Source organism: Prunus avium, chromosome 4, assembly GCF_965620075.1.
Source record: "Prunus avium chromosome 4, drPruAviu1.hap1.1, whole genome shotgun sequence".
NCBI classification, from domain to species: Eukaryota; Viridiplantae; Streptophyta; class Magnoliopsida; order Rosales; family Rosaceae; genus Prunus; species Prunus avium.
This window is the reverse complement of record NC_142287.1, coordinates 12,701,047-12,724,602: the sequence shown is the minus strand read 5'-3', so window position 1 is coordinate 12,724,602 and position 23,556 is coordinate 12,701,047. Positions and strand designations below refer to the sequence as shown.

Here is a 23,556-nt window from a genome sequence, read left to right as displayed (position 1 = left end):
TTCCCGCCTCTTTTCTCTTCTATGCAAAAACCCTTCTTCGAAGTCGTCTTTTTCTCTTCAGCAACAACGACTCCTTCATACATAGACACCAGGTATTGATTTCTCTATTTTTCTTTTTCGTTTAAATTTTTTTTACTGTAATCTACTGGTTTTCATTGTTGTCCATGTTCTATTTGTGGATAAACTATTGATTTTGCAGTCTGGGATATTTATTTTTCTTTCCCCTGTTATCCTTTGTTTTTTTCTCTGCTTAATCTTTAAAATAACTCTTGAAATTTTATATTACCTAGAAGGATTTGATCAGTAATTTTTTTTGTTGCTATTATTGTAAAAATTGCTTACTCTTCATATGAATTTTGATTTCCTGTAAGTGAAAAGCTAATTTACATGCTATGTATATATATCTCTTCTTACCTTTTGAATTTTGTTATTTTGTTATATGAAATACAAAAGGTTGTTGATTTGGGTATGGAATCTGATTGTCGAAAGGAAACGTTAGAAATAAATGAAGAGGAAAATTTATTTGACGGTGACGAATTAAGAGTGGGAATGGAGGTGTGTAATGAAGTTCAAGCATATAATCTGTGCAACTCTTATGCATTGAAGAAAGGATTTAGCATTCGTAAAGGAAATATTCGAAGAGATGCAAAAAACAATATCCGACAACGAGACTATTTGTATTCAAAGCAAGGGTTTTATGATGACCTTTGTGAAGTGAAGACATTTCATCAATTGGATACAAGGACAGGTTGTAGGGCTTTAATTTGATTCACTGTGGATGATGGTGTGTGGAAGATAAGTCATATAAATTCAGATCATAATCATGAGTTTGCTAAGCTTGAAGAAAGACAATTTCTCAAATCTGGTCGGAAGATACAAAAGGCTCACGCAAATGTTATGTCTTCTATGGTTGAAGCAGGTATAAGGCCAACAAAGTCGTATTCGTATTTGGCAAAAGAAGTTGGTGGTTATGAGAATGTTGGGTTCACTAAGAAAGATTGTCTAAATTATTTGCATAGGAAGAAGGAAGAATTGATTGAAGGAGGGGATGCACAAAGTTTGATCAATCATTTTAAGCATAAACAAGCTGAGGATCCTAATTTTTTCTATAGTGTTCAAGTGGATCAGTGTACTCGGATGACGATTTTTTTTGGAGAGATGGTAGATCAAAGTTAGACTATGATTGCTTTGGAGATGTTCTATGCTTTGATACTACTTTTCGGACCAACAAATACAACCTAATATGTGCTCCATTTGTGGGAGTTAATCATCATTGGAAAAATGTCTTACTTGATTGTGCTTTTTTATTGGATGAAAGCACAAAATCATTTGTTTGGTTGTTTGAAACTTTTCTGGAGTCAATGGGAAACAAACACCTGATAACCATTTTCACGGATGAGGATAAAGCGATGGCAAATGCAATTGAGATTGTATTTCCACAAACACGCCATCGATTATGTACTTGGCATATCGCTAAAAATGCTACTCAACCTCTTGCTGGTCTTTATACTAACCCAGAGTTTAGCAATTATTTCAACAAGTGCTTCTATGGTTGTTTTAGTGAATCAGAATTTGAAGACACATGGGATCACATGATTAAAACCTTCAAGCTTGAGAATCATTCGTGGCTGTAAAAGTTATATTCACTTAGAAGAAAATGGTGTTCTGCTTTCAACTTAGATTATTTCTCAGCTAATATTAGATCTACCCAAAAGGTTGAGAGCACAAACAATATCTTTCATCAGATTTCTACAAAAACAATGAGTCTCACTAGTTTGTGCAACACTATGAGCAAAAAACAGCATATATGAGATTGGCAGAGTTGGAAGAGGATTTTCATTGTAAAAATGGAATGCCTCATCTTAAAGCAAAGAGTGGTATCTTTAAGCAAGCAGCTAGTGAGTATATGATCGGTTCATAATTGTATATCATTTTGTACCCTTCTAGCTTATGATTTGGTTATGTTTTTGAGTTAAACTTGTGCTTTTAATCCTTTTTGTGTTTATCTTTCAGTTCATTGAGCTTTAGGTAATAATGATGGCTTTGGATAGTAAATGATGCAATCCATGCATGTTAGGGCCTAATTTGGATGAATGGATGAAGAGCTTAAAGACAAACTCAATTTTGGCTACAGTCCCCTGCCAGCCCAGTTTCGTAGGTCATATTGCAAGCTTTGTTTCAGCAACCTACATAGCTCGGATGAGGCCACATTCTTCATGAAAGTTGTTCCAATGGGTGTATACTATAACATATCCGAAATTCAGCCCCATTGGATAATTTTGGAGTCTGTTACCTAGCAAACACAGAGCCATGCTCAGGATGGATTTTATCAGCGCGCAAAATGAGTTAGCAATTTGTTTTGGCCTTAACTTCCTCCTCCGACCTTGGATTGGCCCAAATGATATATGGCTGGAAAGAAGACATTCTGAACTTCAAGTTTGAGTGCTTAAAGTCTTAATTTGCTTAAGGGAAGCCCAATTCGTAAGCCCTTGAAGTTGCTGGTCATGCTGACCTCAGGATGAGCTATTATTTCTGGTTGGAAGCTTGGTCATGGTGACATGAAGATGAGCTAGGGCTGCTGGTGGGATTTATTAGTGAAGTGCATCAACCATTTTAGATTTTATAATGGAAGTGTTGTATGCATTAGCCATACTTAATTCAGATTTTCAGCTTCCTTAGGCCTATATATAGTGAGGTTTCCCAAGCTTGTAAACACACCCCAAGGGGGGGAGCTCTCAAACACTTCTCTAGAGCTCCCTTCCCTTCTCTCCCTCAAATTCTCTTAGTTTCTCTTTCTAGTTTTCAATTGTTATAATGAGATCTTTGCGCTGAAATTCTCCTTAAGTTTTTCCAAGTTCTACTTAATTTTCATTGTTATGTAAATTCTTTTCTTTAGTTTCAAGTTTGATTCGTTTCCAAGTTTCAATTATGATTTTTGTTCTTATTCATTATGCTTATAAGTTAATATGCTAGTTTGAATGATTGATCACCATTTAGGCTTGCATGTTAGCTATCTTGGTTTGAATTAAGAGTAGACACCATGCTTTAATTCGAATTGAACTATGAATAGGAAGAGTATGTATGGACATTCGACAACAGGGATTAGATACATGCTTGGTTGTTTAAATTGTTCTTCTATGCTTAATGGGTTCCTAATGCTTAATTTTAGGTTAGACAACAAATGATCAAATTAGGGAATTAGGAACACAAGGTTATGACCACACACCATGGCTTAATCATACTTTAGCTAGAATCAATCCATTAATCTAAATTGAACTTGGGAACTTATCTGCTTGAGTTAGTTATTTTCTTTCTTTCTTGTTGTATTTATTTCCTTTTGTTTTCATTTATGTTTTGTGTAGGGAAATGAATTGGATCATTCAATCACCAATCCTCGTGGGATCGACCTCGCACTTACATATGCTAAACTACCAACGGCTCGTGCACTTGCGAGTATCACAAGTTGAGGATGCAACTGAATCCATTTTGGTGCAGCTGTATCTACACAACAAGTTTTTGGCGCCGTTGCCGGGGATCGGTAACATTGTTTGATTCTATTTGGCTTTCCTACTTTATTTTTTTTTTTTAACTAGACAATTTCAAGTTTTAAAGTTAATGACGTTAATGGACAAGTTGTGTTTGTAGTCCAACAGAAAAGGACAATTGCCCAACAAGCAAGAGAACTGGGTTTAAGTCCCAGCTTACACAACCCATTGGTGCTTGTTGTTTTGAAGCATGGAATTGGATGTGTGTTGATTTTCCTTTTCATTTTAGTTTTTATTTCCTAATCCTTTTAATTCCATTTCAAGTTTGTGTGTTTGTTTTAGCAATTTATGATAGCTTAATAAAAATGGAGAGAGATGGCAACCTCAATCATAAGAATGGGAAGTGTGGAGCAATGGGAGAAGTCGCGACCTCCAAGTGCATCACGCTCGACCTAATCGCTTCAAGGGGGAGCATTTCAATCCTTTCTCTTCTTTGAATTCTGTTTATTTTCGTAGTTGTTTTTGCCTTTTGGTCCGTGTTGAGTTCTTTGTTTTTCTATGCTGAATCCAACCATATAAAGAACGTAAAATTTGGACTTACGGTTGGAAAGTTATAGCCTAAAAACTGAACATAGGTCGACGCTGAAAAACATAGAAACGAATCTGTCCAAATGGTGATAAACGGGTGATAGAAAGTGCTGTTTGTTTTTTTTTTTTTTTTTTCTTTTTTTTTTTTTCTTTGGTTTCTTGGTTTGTTTCTTTTAGTACAACAATTTATGTTGTTTGTTTGAATTTGTTTACAGTACTTAGTTCATTTTTGTTTATGGTTTGTTGTTTCATTTTATCTTAATTTGTATTTTTTCTATCTTAAAATTTTTTTAAAAAACCATTTTTCATATGAGCTGACTTATGGTAACCCCAGTGAGCACTTCCGTTAATACAGTGTCTAGGAGTTCTTTAGGCGACACCTTCGGTGTCTAAGAAGTTTGGGTTTTAAGCGGGACCATTGTGACCCCTCCAACCTTCCCGGATCCCCTGGCTGTGTTTTCTGAGGCCCTTAACTGGTCATCCATGAGTTGCTTGTATATTCGTGTGTTTTTAAATTAAGTTTTTTTTATTTTTATTTTTATTTTCTTTGTTTTCTTTTCTGTTAAGTCTTTGTTTTTGTTTTGTTTTTGTTTTTGTTTTGTTAAGTTAGTTTATGTATTTATTTACGTGGTATGGTTAGTTAGTTTTTTTTTCTCTGAGTGTTAAAAACAAACTTTATTTCAATTCAAACATTGCATAAAAAAAAAATAATAATAAAAACAAAACAAAAAATAAAAATAAAAAAACAATAAAAATAAAAAAACAACATCATCATCATCTTCTTCATCATCTTCTTCATCTTCTTCATCTCCATCATCATCATGGCTTGCCTCTATTTTCTCGCACTTGTAGAATCTGCAGCAGCTCCACATGGTCCTCATTTTTTCTCTGCAGTGCTTCCACGTGCTGATTGGCACAGTAGAGCCGCTTCTGCAAGTCCGCCACCATAGCCTTCAAGGAAGCTATTTCCTCGCTCATCGCGGCACACTCCCTTGTCCTCGCCAGTAATCGCATGCCCAAATTGGTAGCGGAGACCGCGTGGAGCACAGTCAAACTGTGGGACTCCTCTACCGCTGCCTTATCAGACCTCTGTGCCACATGCAGATGATCTGTCGGAGTGAGCTTGCTGCTAATCATGCCTCCTAGCCGCACTGCTCTGTTCGACAGTGCCTCAGAAAAGTTCGGTATTGCCTCAGCAAAGTTTGAGGCCGTGCCGTGATGATATGTGGAGTTTGGGAAGATAGGAGTTGGAGGAGCCCTTGTCTGGGCATTCGGTGGTGCAAGTGAGAGTTCAAGGTTGAGATCATCAAGGTGAGTGCATGAGGATGCCATTTTTTTTGTTTCTGGATTTTTTGATGTTTTTCCTTGAGTTTGCAGGAATAAATGCTGGGTATCATCCGCTTGCAGAGGTGTGGTTTAAATAGACATATGCTGATGAGAGAGAGCCAACACCATTTCGGATTTCCCGGGCATGCTCGACCTAATCGCTTCAAGGGGGAGCACCTTTACTTTTACTTTACTTTTCTTTTTTCCGTGTTTTCTGGTGTTTAATGTTTTTGCCCGTTACTTTCATTTTCTAGAGCTTTGTGTTTTTGCTTTTCCCTTTCGGCTATCATCTTTATCTTATTTTAGTTAGGGAAATATGTTTTCTTTTCCGTTTGTCGTCTTTGTTTTCTTTTTCTTTTTCTTTTTCTTTCTGCAACCTTACTCTTTTATTTCCGAAACAAAATAACGAAAATACAAAAACAACAAAATAAAATAAAAACAACAATAATGCAGTAGGAAATCATTTCTTCTCGGTGCTTGGTGTCTCGACCATTGGAGCTTTGAGTTTGGCCCTCTGGCTGTCCTCTTCCGGGGCTTCACGCACAGCTTCTTGGGGCTCATCACTTGGGCTCCCAAAGATCGCAATCTTAGCTTGAGCGTAACTACTCTCGCGATCTGCTTGTTTGCGTTTACCCGGTCGGTCTAGGTCTTCCAGCTGTTTTCGCATGTCGCGAGAGTACAACTCTACCATCTTTGATAGGTTTCTATTCTCGTCCCGCAATACTTCTAGCTGGTGTCGATTCACCTCCACTATCCTTGACCTCTCCCTTTTCAAGCTTTTTATAGCAGTCTGACACTCCTCAACCATACTTCGCTCCGCCGCCAACTGACCTTTCAGCACCTCTACCTCATGGGACTTCGCAAGTAGGCGATGACCCAAACTTGCGACTGTTGCTGTACTCTGCACGCTCAGTGCCAGGGCATCGCTCACGACCCGGTTGTCATCCCTTGTCCCCAGAACACGTATATCTTTAGGAGTCACTAAATTTCTAGCCACTCCAATGGCAACATCGTTGTCCAGGAGTATTGAGTCAGTTACTGTCACAGGCCCCCGTGCGGAAGCAAAGTAGGGCATCCATACTGGTGCCGCTGCTTGGCCTCGTGTCTGAGTCGGTGGAGCTAGGTTGAGATCCAACGAAAATGGGTAGTTAGAGGCCATTTGATTTCTCACTCTCTTTTCTTCTTTCTTTCTTTTCTCTTTTGTGTGTTTCTGAGTTTGTGTTTTTTTTACCCTTTCTTTTTACCTTTTATAGACTTAGTCTGCTAAACCCTAGCCGTTGCGGTTCTGAGTTCTGTGCGGCCCTTACGGCTTATCTCTATATGTCGCCGCACCCGTTTCCCAACCCCCCTTAATTGCATTTTCACCTTTCACCACCTTCTAGTGAAAAAGTCGTCCCGCTTCACCCAAGAAGCCAATAATTCTGGCTTGGGGGATGTGGCAGCTGCTTCTGCGCGGCGACACGTCCCTCACCCCTTTCACCCGTGACTTCCCAGGAACCAAGGCATCAGGGACCACACACTTTCTTTTCAGAAATCCCGCCTTTGCGCTCCCAATTCAAGTTTCATTTTATTTTTAAAAAAAATAATAATAATAATAACAAACGTGTGGGCTTCAGATTTCATTGTGGGTTAGGTTTTCACCGTTGTTAGGTTTCAAGGTGGGTTAACTTTCTTTTGGGTTGGGCTTTCAATTGTTTGGGTTTTGGTTTGCGTAAGACTGTCTGTTTAGGGCTTACTGTTTTGTCTGTTTAGGGCTTTCTGTTTCGAGTGTTTTACTGTTTCATTTTTTTTTTTTTTGGTTATTTGTTTGTTTGTTTTGTAATTTTTATTTTTGTAATTATTTTATTTTATTTTTTTATTTTTTTTAATTTTTTTTTGTGGTTTATATTTACTTTAGTACCTTTCATTTCTTGTTATGACATTGCTTGTTCCTAATTTTTAAACATTGAGGACAATGTTCATTTCTAGGTTTGGGGGTATTGGAGTTTAGCATGTAAAATTGGTTTTTCCTTAATTTAATTTAAATTTTTTTTTATTTGCTTGTTTTTATTTTTTTTATTTTGTTAAGTCTTGCTTTTATTTTGATTTTGATTTTGATTTTGATTTTGATTTTGAGTCACTTTCCGAACACATTTGATGAGATTGTGATAAATGTTGCATGACTTAAATAAAAAATTGAATTTTATTTATTATTTATTTTTTTCCTTGTAAATTTTTATTGTAAAAAATAATAATTAATTAATTAATTAATTTGGCATCGTTCTAGCATGACATGTTCGAAACCTTCTTTGCACTTGCCATTTGTTTCATAATTTTCCAATTGAAGGATTTGCATGATCTAAAGAATTGTATGAATCATAAATTAGACTTATTTAACCAACTATATAAAGTGAGCTTTTGAGCCTTGTGCTTCATTTCATGAGTGTTATACACATACTCTTATTTTCTTGTCATCAAAGTTGTTGTTTGATCTCATTATTCATTGATTTGGTTGAACACTTAAAAGTCATTCATTCTTATGCAATTTGATTTTATGACATTTAAAGAAATGATATTAAGGCCTTCTTTGGATCGTTTGTGCCTTTCAAGCTAACCTTATGCATGCTTAAGCATGATTTTCCATTGTTAACCATTTTGAGCCTACATGTAAACCTTTTCTTTCATTTTACCAATTATATTTCCTCGCCTTAGCCCGAAAAACAAATATTTACCTTTCTAAGGAACTCATGAGCTCTAATTCGGATGTGTTTTTCATGCTAAGTTTGGGAAGGGATATTACATAGAAGAAAAAAAGAAAAAAAAAAGAAAATCACACAATTGGTGAAAGAAAAGAAAAGAAAAAAGTTATGATTAAATGGTGGTTGAATGAAATTTCATTTTTGGGTTTCATTTTTGAGCCTTCTAAATAAATTGGTGTTTGTTCAATTCAAGGAAAGGAGTATGAATAATTGTAAATGAAGGTATAAGGAGTTTTGATCGTGTAAAAGAAAAAATCTAATCGTGATGATTCGAAGTCTTGTAAACAATTGTTTTATGCTCTTATATTTTGAGTTTCTTGGACTTTGTTTTATCCATACCCTTCATTTCTTACTCACCTTACACCCTTGGCCCCATTACAACCTATGCTAAAGACCTAAATTGATCTTAAATGTCATGTGGTTGAATTGCATGCATTTTATTACTTTTAAGTGTTTGGCATCCTTCTTGAGATCATATTAATGCAAGTTCTTCATCTTCCTATTTTGAGTTAACTCCTTTATGGTTTAACTCTAATCCCATGTCTATAACTGAGTGTTGCATTGTAGCCCTCTTCTGAGTGATTCATTTGTGAGAGGACAACTTTGGTGAGATTTGAAGTTGCATTTGTGCTTGGTATGATTTTTGAAATTGTGTGGAAACTAAGATTGGGGAATTTGTTGCATTTGGCTATCACACTACTACACTTTGAGCATATTATGTTTTGAACTTTGCCGCTTTGTGAATAATGTCTAAAATTGAGCTTTTATTGTCAAAACGTTTAAGTCATGTGCATGAGTCATTTCTCTTCACAAAATGTTCGGAAAGATTGTTTTGAGTTTTTATTTTGATTTTGATTTTTTTTTTTTTTTTGTGTTTTGTGTTTTGTTTTTATTTTTATGTTTGTTTTTGGTTTTGGTTTTGCTTAAGAACTAACAAATCTAATAAGTTTTCTAACCATTTTGTTTTGTAGAGTTAGAAAAACGTTTGTGGGTATCGTAACTGTTAAACCCTCAGGAGACACAACTCCTCCTACTAGGGATGCCTAGAGGTTTAAAGGCTTGTTGCATTCGCTCAATGCAATCGAGTTACCTACGAAAGTGGTCTAGTTAACTTCTTGTTTTGTTTTTAACTTTGTTTTGTGTTGTTTTGCTCGAGGACTAGCAAAATCTAGGTTTGGGGGTATTTGATCGGTTCATAATTGTATATCATTTTGTACCCTTCTAGCTTATGATTTGGTTATGTTTTTGAGTTAAACTTGTGCTTTTAATCCTTTTTGTGTTTATCTTTCAGTTCATTGAGCTTTAGGTAATAATGATGGCTTTGGATAGTAAATGATGCAATCCATGCATGTTAGGGCCTAATTTGGATGAATGGATGAAGAGCTTAAAGACAAACTCAATTTTGGCTACAGTCCCCTGCCAGCCCAGTTTCGTAGGTCATATTGCAAGCTTTGTTTCAGCAACCTACATAGCTCGGATGAGGCCACATTCTTCATGAAAGTTGTTCCAATGGGTGTATACTATAACATATCCGAAATTCAGCCCCATTGGATAATTTTGGAGTCTGTTACCTAGCAAACACAGAGCCATGCTCAGGATGGATTTTATCAGCGCGCAAAATGAGTTAGCAATTTGTTTTGGCCTTAACTTCCTCCTCCGACCTTGGATTGGCCCAAATGATATATGGCTGGAAAGAAGACATTCTGAACTTCAAGTTTGAGTGCTTAAAGTCTTAATTTGCTTAAGGGAAGCCCAATTCGTAAGCCCTTGAAGTTGCTGGTCATGCTGACCTCAGGATGAGCTATTATTTCTGGTTGGAAGCTTGGTCATGGTGACATGAAGATGAGCTAGGGCTGCTGGTGGGATTTATTAGTGAAGTGCATCAACCATTTTAGATTTTATAATGGAAGTGTTGTATGCATTAGTGAAGTGCATCAACCATTTCAGATTTTATAAAACAAGTGTTGTATGCATTAGCCATACTTAATTCAGATTTTCAGCTTCCTTAGGCCTATATATAGTGAGGTTTCCCAAGCTTGTAAACACACCCCAAGGGGGGGAGCTCTCAAACACTTCTCTAGAGCTCCCTTCCCTTCTCTCCCTCAAATTCTCTTAGTTTCTCTTTCTAGTTTTCAATTGTTATAATGAGATCTTTGCGCTGAAATTCTCCTTAAGTTTTTCCAAGTTCTACTTAATTTTCATTGTTATGTAAATTCTTTTCTTTAGTTTCAAGTTTGATTCGTTTCCAAGTTTCAATTATGATTTTTGTTCTTATTCATTATGCTTATAAGTTAATATGCTAGTTTGAATGATTGATCACCATTTAGGCTTGCATGTTAGCTATCTTGGTTTGAATTAAGAGTAGACACCATGCTTTAATTCGAATTGAACTATGAATAGGAAGAGTATGTATGGACATTCGACAACAGGGATTAGATACATGCTTGGTTGTTTAAATTGTTCTTCTATGCTTAATGGGTTCCTAATGCTTAATTTTAGGTTAGACAACAAATGATCAAATTAGGGAATTAGGAACACAAGGTTATGACCACACACCATGGCTTAATCATACTTTAGCTAGAATCAATCCATTAATCTAAATTGAACTTGGGAACTTATCTGCTTGAGTTAGTTATTTTCTTTCTTTCTTGTTGTATTTATTTCCTTTTGTTTTCATTTATGTTTTGTGTAGGGAAATGAATTGGATCATTCAATCACCAATCCTCGTGGGATCGACCTCGCACTTACATATGCTAAACTACCAACGGCTCGTGCACTTGCGAGTATCACAAGTTGAGGATGCAACTGAATCCATTTTGGTGCAGCTGTATCTACACAACAGTATACCATTAAGATCTTTTCATTCTTTGAAAAGGAGTTGTTGGGTTGTTTTGAGGTTAGGCTGGATGAAGTTTGCAATGTTGGTGCAAAATATGTTTTTGAAGCAATAGAATAAGGTCATGAAAGGGTTTACAAAATCCATTTTGACTCCATAACTTTCAATATTTCTTGTTCGTGTAAGTTATTTGAAATCAAGGGATTGCTATGTCGTCATGCCTTGAAAGTGTTAGATTCCAAAAATATCACAAGTATACCAAGTCAATACATATTGAAGAGATGGACTAAAGGGGCCAAGAAAGGAATTGTGGTGAATAGTGACTTATGTGAATCTTATAATAAGAAGGTGAGATCTGCCCAATCATTGTGTCTGAGTGAGTTGATGCATGAAGCAAATAATGTTGTTAGTGTAGCATCATTATCTGATTCAGGAACAAGGCTTGTCAAACAAAAGTTAGCAGAGGTTATGATGTTACTTGAAAGTGATATGGAAATTACTAGATCTAAGGAAAATTTAAATAGCATTGGTGACCAAACTCTTCATGATGTGCTCATTGCTAAGCCACCAATTTTGAATCCCCCCACCATAAGGGCTAAAGGCATAACAAATGCTAGGATAAAAAGTCAATTGGAGAAGAAAAGAAAAAAAGAAAAAAAGAAAGACGCAAGAGTTGGAAATTCCTCTCGAACTTCAAGGCCTACCACCATGGCTGCAAGTAAGAATTATTTTCTTCAAGTTGTTTTTAACTAGATTGATATTAATTAGGTTTCAACTATTTTTTCTAGTATTTAATTTCATGTGCTAATAATTTTTTTTTTTGTAGGTCAATCTGAGAAAGAAACTAACAGTGTTCCGCCTCATTCAACTCATTATAATCCATCATTGCATCACTTTGGTGTACTTATTCTTACACTTCATTATTTTGATGGTTAATTTTAATGTTTATCTCCTAATGCTATATGTATTTTTAGGATATTCCAAGCCATACTTTTGGACATCCGAATTTTCAATTTACAACCATGCTTCAAGGAAGTGATCAAATGCCTTACTTGAGTCAGGTATATGAATTTAATATATACTCATGGGATAAAGAAATCAGATATTTCTAACTAGAGATTATTTTATGATGCATTAGGATTCATCTACAACTTTGAATGCAAATTTCACATTTGGACAATCAACTAATTTAAATCAGGTTTGACTCATGATATAAAATTTACTTTTAATTGTGTTAATTTCCATATTGATTCATGGATTAAGTTGTGATGCAGAATGTGTATTTCAATAGTTTGAACCAATTGCGTCGGTGATATGATTGATAAGGGCTGGTTGATGTCTTTTTATGGGTTTGAAATCTATCTCAAGGTTATGACAATAGGTACGTAGATATTTTTTTATTCATAATATGAACGTCTGAAGGATGTGCTATGCTTTGTATTAGTTTTCTAATTTTTGTTTGGACATCTTATTTGAACAGGTGTAATGTGCTCATTTTGATGTATAAAGACCAACATATTTTGCAAAAGGAGAACAATATAAACTATACCAACATATTTTGCAAAAGGAGAACAATATAATCTTTAGTTTGGCAAAATTACATTTTTGTAAATGTGACATAGTGTTCTCCTTTTCTTTTTGTTATGTTATTTGGCCGAGGTTACACTTTTGTACAAGGGAATAATTCCTTTTCCTTTTTGTTGCACTATTTGGCCAAAAGACTACTTGTGTACATGACATTAAGTTTGTGCTATTCCTTGATATGCTATTTGAAGAAGGATTAGTGAATTATAAATCTATTTATGCAAGTTACCCATGTTACACTTGATCAAAGAAATTTAACATATATCTTTTTTGAGTTACTGATATCAGGCGAAAAGAAAAAAAACTTCTTCTTTCAGTTATTAATATCAGAAACAAAATTGTACAGCAAACTAAATTTTATTAGCATTACTTCATTATTTTTTTTTAAAAATGTCATTAGTTGTAGTAATAAAATAAATCACTTTGTTAAAAAGATAAAGTATAAACAAATTCTATGGATAGAAGAGAGGAAGGAGAGGGATTGAACAAAGACAGGAATGATTTTGAACAAATGGAAGGCTTTTCCATAAGAAACGGAAGAGGAATGGCAAAAAAAGAAAAGAAGGTAAAACATTAACTGAGTTTGGGAAAGAAAAAAAAATTAATTGGTTAGTAAAAGGGCTGGCACGGAGGTAGAGATGGGATGAGAGAGAAATTTTATTTTTTGGTTGCTTTTATTGATTAAAATATATTATTAAAAGTTTTTAAAGAAAATTGGCATGTGGCAGTATTTTATTGGCTTGGGATAAGGAGGTGGAAAACTGATCTGGCATCCCCGTGCTTGGAAAGTTTTTCTCCTTTAACCGAGTCCATCATCAAACTAATTTCATAATTAACAATTTAATTATGATTATGACTTAACCATTAAGTCCTAACCATAGTGACACTACAACAATAATTGAAATAGACAACACTCAATAGACGACGAATGTACTAAATACTGTCATCTTAATTTGTCAGACGATAGTTTGTCGTAAAACCATCGTCTAGTAAGGTGTAAAATGTTTGAAAGACGACGGTTTTAACAAACCGTCATGTGTCTTATTTGCATCAAATGCAAAATCTAGAAACACTATTACTATGCAGAGCTTACTTAATTTTTTTTTTTAAGAAAAAAAAATTATGTATACCAAAAAGAAAGACTTAGGCCCCGTTTGGTTCACATAATGAATTTGATGGGAAATCATTTCCCATGTCATTTCCCAAGGGATGGGAAATGTTGATTCCTTTCCCATGTTTGGTAATGCCGGGAAAGTGATCCGGAAATATCACTTTATTTCCTTTCCCATGTTTGTTTTGAGTAGGAATGGAAAACAAATTTTGTTTAGTTTCCCAATTGTACCCCTATTAAAAAAAAAAGAATACCAATAATTGTTGGATAAAAATTGTAATTATGAATTGTTAGTAAGGACAAATTAGTCAAAAAAAATTGTATTTAATGCTAGTTTTACTTTCCCATGTGCTAGGAATCGCTTTCCCATGCCTGACTTACCAAACATGGGAAATGAATTGATTTTCCATGCCCAAGATTCTTTTCCCATGAACCAAACGCAGCCTTAGGGCATTCTTTGACCGGGAGGAAGGAGGGGGGGGGGGGACTAAGACATTCATTCAACAAAAGCAAAGAGGTCGTGGTTTCGAACAAAAAAAATGCAAAAAAAAGGATAAAAAAAAACATCTCCCCTACGAGTCTATTCCTCTCCTCTATGAGAGTCTACCCCTTTCCCTTGTGAGTGTTAGGGTTTCATTCTTTGTCTGCGTCCTCTTCTTCATCAGCATACTTAAATCATGGTTAAGGTGAGATGATTTCAGTTTGGGTTTCAAATTCTTCGCTATTCCAGTTAGGGTTTCAATTTCTCGGAAATTTCTGTATCTAATCTTACCGTATACTTGCTTCCTTTTGCACACCCATAACAAATCAAGGGCATTGTGCCTAGATTCGTGTTCTCCATCGAAAACCCTGCACCTACTCAGAGAGTCCGATCTACAGGTACTTGTTCAGGAACTCCTTTTTCCCACTTTGCACGATAGTTAGCATAAATCTACGCCAAACCCCCCCACCCCCCAGATCTACACCAAAAAACCACCGCACCCATGAGACTATCATTGTCACTTGATACCAAAAAAATTTAATCTACTTTTTTTTTGGCCACTATCACTTGATACCAAAAAAATTTCATTTACTTTGTTTCTGCCTTTTGATTTGAAATTGGTCTTTTGGGTATGCTTTTATTGTTTCAATTTTGATTTTTTATTTGCAGGTTTTCCATTACTGAGCCCCTAGCAGCCACCTGATCAACCTCCCAGCAACATATGATATGGGTAAACTTTTATTTTATTTTATATTCAAAATCATCTATCTCTTTCTTTTTTTGCTCTCTCTTCCACTTCCCATTCCAGACCTTTTCAATTCCCCACGACCAACTCTTTGTTCTTTCCTATATTTCTCTCTTGTTCCGTTATATGGTTTTTATATTTTGCACCTTTAATGTATTCAGTATGTGTTTTTTTTCCTCTAGTCAGTATATTCTGAAGGTGATTGGGAGAAATGGACACTTAACATTTTATGTAGTCAGTATATGTTGTGTTTATCTAAAATCACTTTAGAAGGTATTTACCAAAGTTCTCACTCTAGAATTGAGTATAAGAATATGAAGTATGTATTGAACACACTAAAAGAGGTCTATGAAGGATAGGCAAGTTGCTAATGATATAAACTATTTTGTAAATAATTTGGTGTGGTAAAGTTATCTTTATATTTCAGTTGGTTGGTTTTAGTTCTTGATGTTTCGATATTTAAGATTGTTCTGGTTGGTTCTATGAGAACTATGTTTTTCTTTGTAAAGATGGTGTCCCTCTGCGATGATGGTAGCATTCATGTTTTCATACTTAGTCTTGGATGGGTTTTTCCTATTGGCTAGAAGCCTTATTAGTAATTACATGAGTTATTACTCAAAGTTGATTGATGAATTTTTCTTGCTGGTTCTAGGTACTAGATTGGGATGACATGAGGAATAATAGCTGCAATTGGAATTGCTACAACAAAGTGTTGGAAGAAAAATGTGAACCTCCCAACATAATTTCACCACCACTAATTAAATAATGGGGTTTTATTAGTTTAGGGGTTCGACCCATTCGAGACGCAGTGTCTCTTAATTACAATCCCTTGCTTCAAGAGAACATCCTTTGATTCCATAATAAAGAAATAGAATGTGTGTATTTGGTTTTGCGGCTGCCCCTAAGTCGAACCTCAAGGTGCCTACGTATCCCTTGCGAGAATCAAGCCACTCGTAGTTCAAGGAATTGCAATGAATAAATGACTCATTGCAAGGAAAATTTGATTTGAATTGTTTTGGGGAGTGTTTGAGTGAATTTAGCTGAATAAACCAGGGATTCAAATATGTATTTGTGTTTGGGGCGAATTTGGTTAAGAATAAACCAGAGATTCTGTTTGGATTTAAGATTTGGGTGGTTGCATCTAGATTGAGTCTCTAGATTGCCTACGTACTTTTTCGAATGGATCAAACCAACATAGTTCGGAAATTTGGAAATTAATGGGTAAGTGTGGCACACTAATTTAGAATTTGTGTCTTTAAGACAATTTGAAGATTTTCATAGGTAGATGACTTATGGGAAAAATTAGATGGTTTTGTACCATTTTCCTTATTGTCAATGTTCAAGAAAAATAATGGGCAATTTTGATTAACCCACTAATTTTCTAAAATTGACATTTGCACTTGGACCCAAATATGCATGAGATGATTTTTTTAAAATTAATCAATTAACCATATAATAGGAAATTTGGGCCTCTATAAATTTAATGGGTAATTATTTGGGTCATCCATTAAATATTTTGGATTTTGAGAATTTTTAGGCTTTGGAGAATTAATGGGTTACAACCCAATAATCTGTTTATGGGCCCTTTAATATTTTTTTATCTGTTGGCCCATGATTGATCATCAACACAAAGCTCATCTGGTTTAGCAAAACCAATCACAATTGAACTAAGGGGGGTGTATTCAATTAGGATTATAAAGCGTTTAAAAAGATTTTAAAAATCCGGGTGTATTCAATTTGGATTTATATAAACTTTTAAAAAGTCTATAACAGTTTGGGTGTATTCAATCTAGACTTGTTTGAACTTTTAAAATGTCCATTTAAATGTGGGTGTATTCAATTAGGACTTGGAAAAAGTCCATTTAAATTTACCTGTATTCAAAAGGAGATAGATTTGGAAGGATTTAATTAAGTGTTGGAGTTTGGAGAATTTGTAGGGTTTAGGTATAAATAATAAAGGCCAGCATAAGTCCAACCTCCACCCCAAAGATTTCAGACGTCGTGTTATTTTTTTATCTCTGCAGAAGACGAACCACCCTCCAAAGGTACGCTCTCTCAATATTCTTGTTGGCTTTCCTTCTTCTTCCATGGTTTTTCTTGTTTATTACTATTTGTTGATGATTATTGGTTGATGTTTTTCTTGTTTTATGGTGGTTTTGCTTGTTATTAGAGTGTAGCTTGTTTTTAGGGTTTATCTTGGGGTTTGGGTTTACTGGTACTCCGGTTATGAAGTTTTCTCAAGTTCACTGTCAAGCAACAGGTGAAAATTTAACACATGCAAAAATTATGAAGGAAAAATGGGGAAAACACATGCAGGCATTCAATCGTAAATTATGCACATGGAATTTCTTACGTAGCAAAACTTTGCACTCTAGAAAAAGATGATTGTCAACCAACCGTAATACTCACATTAATAAGCTCGTTCAACTGTCTTTTTTTTCTTTGGATTGGAAGGAAGAAACAGGTTTTTTAATATATAAAATTAGCTGTACTTTTTTTTTCTTTCACCCTGTGAGTGTTTAATCATCTTTTTATTATATATTTATGTACTTGAATCCATAAATCCAATGACTCAATTACCCAGATCCTGAAAAAGAGGGAAAAGTGAGTTTATCATGTTATCTTCTTTAGGTGCTGTTGATAGTTGTTTTAGATTTTGCTCCGTTTTTCTGCACTTTTTATGTGACATTGCTGGTATATCATAATGCGTCTATTGTTATCCTTGTTTGTATAACTAACAATAATTTGCATGTTTATATATACATATATATATATATATAATAATTTAGAAATGGGAGATTGCGAACAGGGAACGCCAAGAAAGATTATAGTGCTTGGAGTGTGGAAGAGAGCAAAATGTTGTTGCAGCTCATGGTTGATGCTGCATCTCGTGGATGGCGTGATGCCAATGGCGTGCTAAGCAAGGCAACTGTTGAAACCAAAATACTTCCCATCCTTAATGAAAAACTTAGGTGTCATAAAACCTATTGTCATTACCAAAGTCGGTTGAAATATTTTAAGAGAGAATATCAAAAATATTCACAGCTGATGCGTCTTAACTCTGGGTTTGGGTGGGACTCAACCACAAAGAAATTCACTGCTCCTGAAGAAATTTGGGAAGACTACTTTAAGGTTAGGTTCTTAACTTCTCTCTCAATATGCGCTATGTGGTAATCTAAGTACATAATTCATTACTAATAATTATTATTTTATTGTTGTTTTTGTAGTCCCACCCAACCCACAGGCATATTCAAACAAAAACTTGTGAGGACTATGAGGATTTGGAAATTGTCATTGGGAATGCAACTGCTATTGGAAAAACTTGGGGAAGAATTACACAACTGCCAAGAATTCCCCTCTATTTAGAATGCCAGACTAACTGTGGCTCACCCTTCATACCACCAATTTTCCATTGCCTCATTGTCAGACTTTCCCGGAAAACATCCGTAAGGTATGACTTTTCTCTTTGTAGGCCATAGTTTCTACCATCAAAGTACAACCCCTTCACCTCTTAGCTGACATCTTTTTCTTTCCTTCATGTTAGCCTACACCCGTTATTTTGTCCATATGCAACATCAAGCAAAGTGGCGTACAACCACTTTCCTCTTTTTTTTTTTTTGCTTGTTAATTTTCTTCCTTCTCTAACTATTTATATATATATATATATTTTTTTTTCTTGTCTATTCACAAACCTGCACCCATTCTTTTGTTTTACTTATTTGCAAACACAAACACAAAATAAATTCCAAAGTCTATGCAATGTGGGTTCCTTCTTCTTCTTTTTTATTTGCTAAAAGCGATCTCCAGGAGCAATAAAGAATCATATGGTGTTGGGATCTTTTGGACTACTGCAAAGTAGATCGAGCTCTCGTGCACCCCCGTCTGAGTTTGTGGCACTAGGCCCCAAAACACCCCGAAAGAGTTGAGACCTTAGGGAGTGCTTTGGTCTTCATCAATGGCTCTTCAGTTCATTGAAAGTTTTGATGAGAAGGATACATCAGCTACTATGAAGCCATTGCTTGATGATAGAGGTGGAGCAGACGCTGGAAAGGGTTTGCTTGAAACATAGTGGAATAGGTGTTCCAGCAGCTGCTACTTGTTTGATTGGGCTTCTGGCAGCTTGACGAATGCTTGGTCGCGCCTTTGGATTTCTCACCAAAGAGGTGATGCCCATGATTTCAACTTGGCTTCAGAAGATAAGTGTTTTAGATCTGGAATAGGGTTTTTGGAGAGAGAGAGAGAGAGGAAGAAGATGGAAGAACACAACTTAAAATTGAAGCTTCCAGCAATAAGTAAGGATGTTGCTCACTCTGGATGAGTTGAAGATGACTTGCTGATGTTGATATGAGATTATATGAGCTTGGCATGAGAGCTTGAAGTATGGGAGCTAAAGAACCGCAAGTTTAGCAAATGAGAATGCTTGTGCTTGGCTTGGTATTCGATATGCTTGAGTTTGGGTGTTAAGAATTTATTGTTTGTGGCTATGGCTATGGGGATTTAAGAGTTTCAAGAGAATGAGGATGGAAGAAAAAGCTTGAGGTTTGAAGGCTATGTTGTTTATAGCTTGGAAGGAAGGAAAAGCTTGGAGTTATGCTGGGTAGGGCTTTATGGATTTAAGAGTTTTAAGAGAAGGAGGATAGGAGGAAAAGCTTGAGGTTTGAAGGCTATGGTGTTTATAGCTTGGAAGGAAGGAAAAACTTGGAGTTATGCTTGGTGAGGCTTTATAGAGAAGATGATAGATTTCAAGGGTAAGATAGTAGGAGACATGGTTGTGATGGCTAAGGAGTGACTGGGATGGCGGCTGGAATGCTTGCAGCAACCAAAGGGAGGAAGGAAAGTGGTCTGATGGTTGCGGGGGTGCTTGAGCAACCAAGAGATGCTGGACGATGGTTGTTGGGATGCTTGCAGCAGCCAAAGGATGGAGGTTGTTGGCTTAAGAATGACAGTGATGGCTGCTGGAATGCTTGCAGCAGCTGAAGAAATGTGAGTTCTCATGGTTGTTAAGAGGCTTGTAGCAACCAAGAGGGTTTGGTTTTGCTTGGGCAATGCCTCCCAATTTATAGAAGGTGAAGGCTTTCTTTGGTTTCCAATAGATAAAAGGAAGTGTTGGAGCTAGTCTATTTCTAACGGGTAAAAGGGAGCATTGGGACATTCTTATTTCCAACATGTAAAGCTAGGCATTGGAAAATGACTATTTCCTATGGGTAAAAGGAAGTGTCGGAATTGGCTTGTTTTCATTGGGTAATAGGGAGTGCTTGAAGAACATCTCATTTGCTCACCCACATTGAAGAACTCTAAGTAATGGGCTTGGACTTTGATGGTCCCAAGTAGCTAGCCTAAAGTCTTCATTATCCAAGAGCTTTCATGAGCCTTATGGACCTCCGTAGCCTTCTACACCACAATCCCTCATACAAGTCCGTAAATCACATGACTTGGGTTCATGCGAGCTTGGTAGGTGATTGACATATGAAAAATGTATAATTTGGCATGGCATGCACACTTTTTCTATATTTACTTAATGAATTAATTCCTAAAATATAGTTTGGATTAACGCATGACCAACATTATATGTTATGTTGGGCCTTAAATGTTTTTGGGCTTCTCGTGACTTTTTTGGGCCTCAACAGATGGCAACAAAGAATTTTAGGGCCAAAAAAAGGAATTTCCCCTGCTTTCTTTTTTTGTCTCTACACAGCAAATGGATTTTTGTGTCTCTTCACATGCTATCATGGCTATACAATTTGTACATATGCCAACACGGGTTTCATTTCTGTACATACAATCAATCCCCTTTTTGTTTTGCAATTGCAGGATCGTTGGAAAGCCATTTTTGTTTTGCAGCTTATTCTTTTCTACATGACTAAACACCCTTTTCATTTTTGATGCAGTGTGCTCAGAGAGAAAAAGAAAAGCTTTCTCAAGTAGAGATGGAGAGAATTAGTCAGAGAGTCCAAGAGGTAATACACGTTTTTTTTTTTTTTTTTTTTTTTTGTGTGCACATTTTGGAATTAAATCCCAGAACACCATTTTTGTTTCCATAGATTCCCTGTTGCTCAGCAGAGCTTTGTTGAACAGGAATCATCTCATGGATTTGCATACATATGATTTAAGGGTTGCCACCCATCACGGATTTATCATCCAAGAATTTGATTTGAGGGTTGCCACTCAACATGGATTTACATCCAAGGAATTGATGTAAGGGTTGCCACCCATCATGGATTTATCATCCAAGAAATTGATTTGAGGGTTGCCACCCCACCAAAATTAATTGAAATGACAATATACCTGTGACAAATTTTCTTTTGTCTCTATGCTCTAACAATTTTTCTCCAGCAGCCTTTTTTCCTTCCGTCCTTCCTTTCTTCCTTTTTATTTTTACTGCTGTCCTTTTTATATGCTAGAAACCTCTTTAATGTAGGATGCTTTATTCAAAAAATGAATAATCAGCTCCACAAAAACAGGAGCCACTAACCTCTCTTAAGAGTTTTCATTGGTTGGTTAGACTCCCATATTTTTTGAACTCTTTTCCTATGCATGGTTGTTGAGCTTTATCCCTGCCTCAATTTGAGGCTTGCTGGATATGGCAAATAATGGGTATCAAAGTTGTGGGACTTATCCAATCCCACGTTTGAAATTTTTTGGGTTAATTACAATTTAGTACCATGTACTTACACCGTTAAGGCATGTTAGTCCCTGTCTTTTCAATTTTTACAATCGCATACCCTTAGTTTGTAAATTTTTTGCAATGTGGTTCCGCCGTTAGGGTTTATGTTAGATCTCTCTGTTAACTGCCTACGTGTCATTGTGGGTCCCACATTTTTTAATTTTAAATTGATTAAAATATGAATAAAATATGAAAAATCAAAAAAATCAAAAAATCAAAAAATTTCTCTCTCTCTCTGCGTTCTCTCTCTGCAACGAACCCAGAAACCCAGCCTGCAATCTCTCTCTCTCTTGCTTCCATTGTTTCCTTCGATCTTGGCTGGTCTTTCTGCTGTCAGAAACCTGTTTGAACCATTTGGATCTTTCATCATCTTAGCTTTTGTCCCATTTTGCTGTTAAAGTTGGGATTTTGGGGTCAAAATTCACAAACCCATCTTGAAATCCAGCTGCTCTCTCTCTCTCTCTCTCTCCATGACCAAAGCTCGGAACCCCAGCCCCCATAACCCACAGAACCCATCCCCCCTCCCCCCTCCCCCCTCTCTTTCTCCCTGCATTCCCCATGACTACCACCCTTCAAACCCCACGAACCCAGAACCCACGACCTCAGCCCCCACGAACCCATAACCCATAACCCATAGATCTCAAAAGTAGGGTTTGAGATGAGCCACTCGTTAAACCCTATAACTGCCCGGTCGGCATCAGGGGACAGATTGAGCACGGACTGGACCAGGGAAGGAGTCGGGGTGATATGGGAGAAGCTCAATTGTAGGCGTTGGGTGACAGAGAGAGGATCGGAGCTAGGGTCTATGAGGAGTTCAGAGGAGAGAAACTGAGCTAATTGGGATTGATCTGAGTCTTGGGCTGGTGAGGTTGAGGAAGAAAAGGGTTTAGAGACACAGAAATGAAGAGGAGAGAGAAAGTGAGAGCTTGCTGTTGTGGTAATGACAGGTTGGGCATAGTGGAAATGGGTGGGTTTTCTTGAGTGAAACAGAATGTGGGTTTGTATAGTTGGAGAAGAAGAGGTAGAGAGGTAGCGGAGCAAGAGTCTCCGGAGTTACAGAGGCTGTAAAGGCCGCATTTTGACAGAGACGGAGGTGAAGAATCTCACTGTGAGAGGAGAGGTTTTGATTCTTGAAGGAGGAGAAAGCAAGAGAGAGAGAGATTGCAGGCTGGGTTTCTGGGTTCGTTGCAGAGAGAGAACGCAGAGAGAGAGAGAGAGAGAGAGAGAGAGAAATTTTTTGATTTTTTTGATTTTTAATATTTTATTCATATTTTAATCAATTTAAAATTAAAAAATGTGGAACCCACAATGACACGTAGGCAGTTAACAGAGAGATCTAACAGAAACCCTAACGGCGGAACCACATTGCAAAAAATTTACAAACTAAGGGTATGCGATTGTAAAAATTGAAAAGACGGGGACTAACATGCCTTAACGGTGTAAGTACAGGGTACTAAATTGTAATTAACCCAAATTTTTTTTTTTGTGATTTCAACACAAAGCACAATCATCATAAAAACTAGATATAATACATAAATAAGGTCGAACTAAATGTATTAAAAAATTAGAATCAAAATAATAATAAACACTTTTTTACCCCTACCTCAGAAGTTTAAAACAACAAGAAGTAACACCAAATATACTTATAAGCAAACACCTATACCAATGAATTGCAAAACTAAAATAAAAGCTCAATAAAACTTAGTATATAACATACTCAAATAGCAAACAAGCAAATAGAATGCACAAGCAATATAGTAGATTGAAAAACAAAACCAAGTCTTAATAATCTTGAAACAGAAATCAAATTCTTCTTCATTGAGGCTACTAAAACTACATCATCCAACTCTAAAATAAAACCAGAATCCAATTTCAGTTGCACTACTCCAATGGCTTCCACATCTACTTGCTCTCCATTCCCCACGAACACTTTAACTTCATGCTTTCTTGGTTCCCTCCTTCTTGTGAATTCCTACACATTATGAGCTATATGAATCG

At 36.2% G+C, this 23,556-nt stretch overlaps 1 long non-coding RNA gene and 1 pseudogene across 1 annotated transcript; both read left to right on the top strand.

The window, feature by feature from the left end:
- Positions 1-468: 468 nt before the first annotated feature.
- LOC148294820 (protein FAR1-RELATED SEQUENCE 5-like) lies at positions 469-12,459 on the top strand (annotated as a pseudogene).
- Positions 12,460-14,227: 1,768 nt separating this feature from the next.
- LOC148294819 (uncharacterized) lies at positions 14,228-14,882 on the top strand. Its single transcript, XR_015835172.1, has 3 exons — positions 14,228-14,354; positions 14,481-14,547; positions 14,819-14,882. It is a non-coding gene; the product is annotated as an uncharacterized LOC148294819 (long non-coding RNA).
- The last annotated feature ends 8,674 nt before the right edge of the window (positions 14,883-23,556 follow it).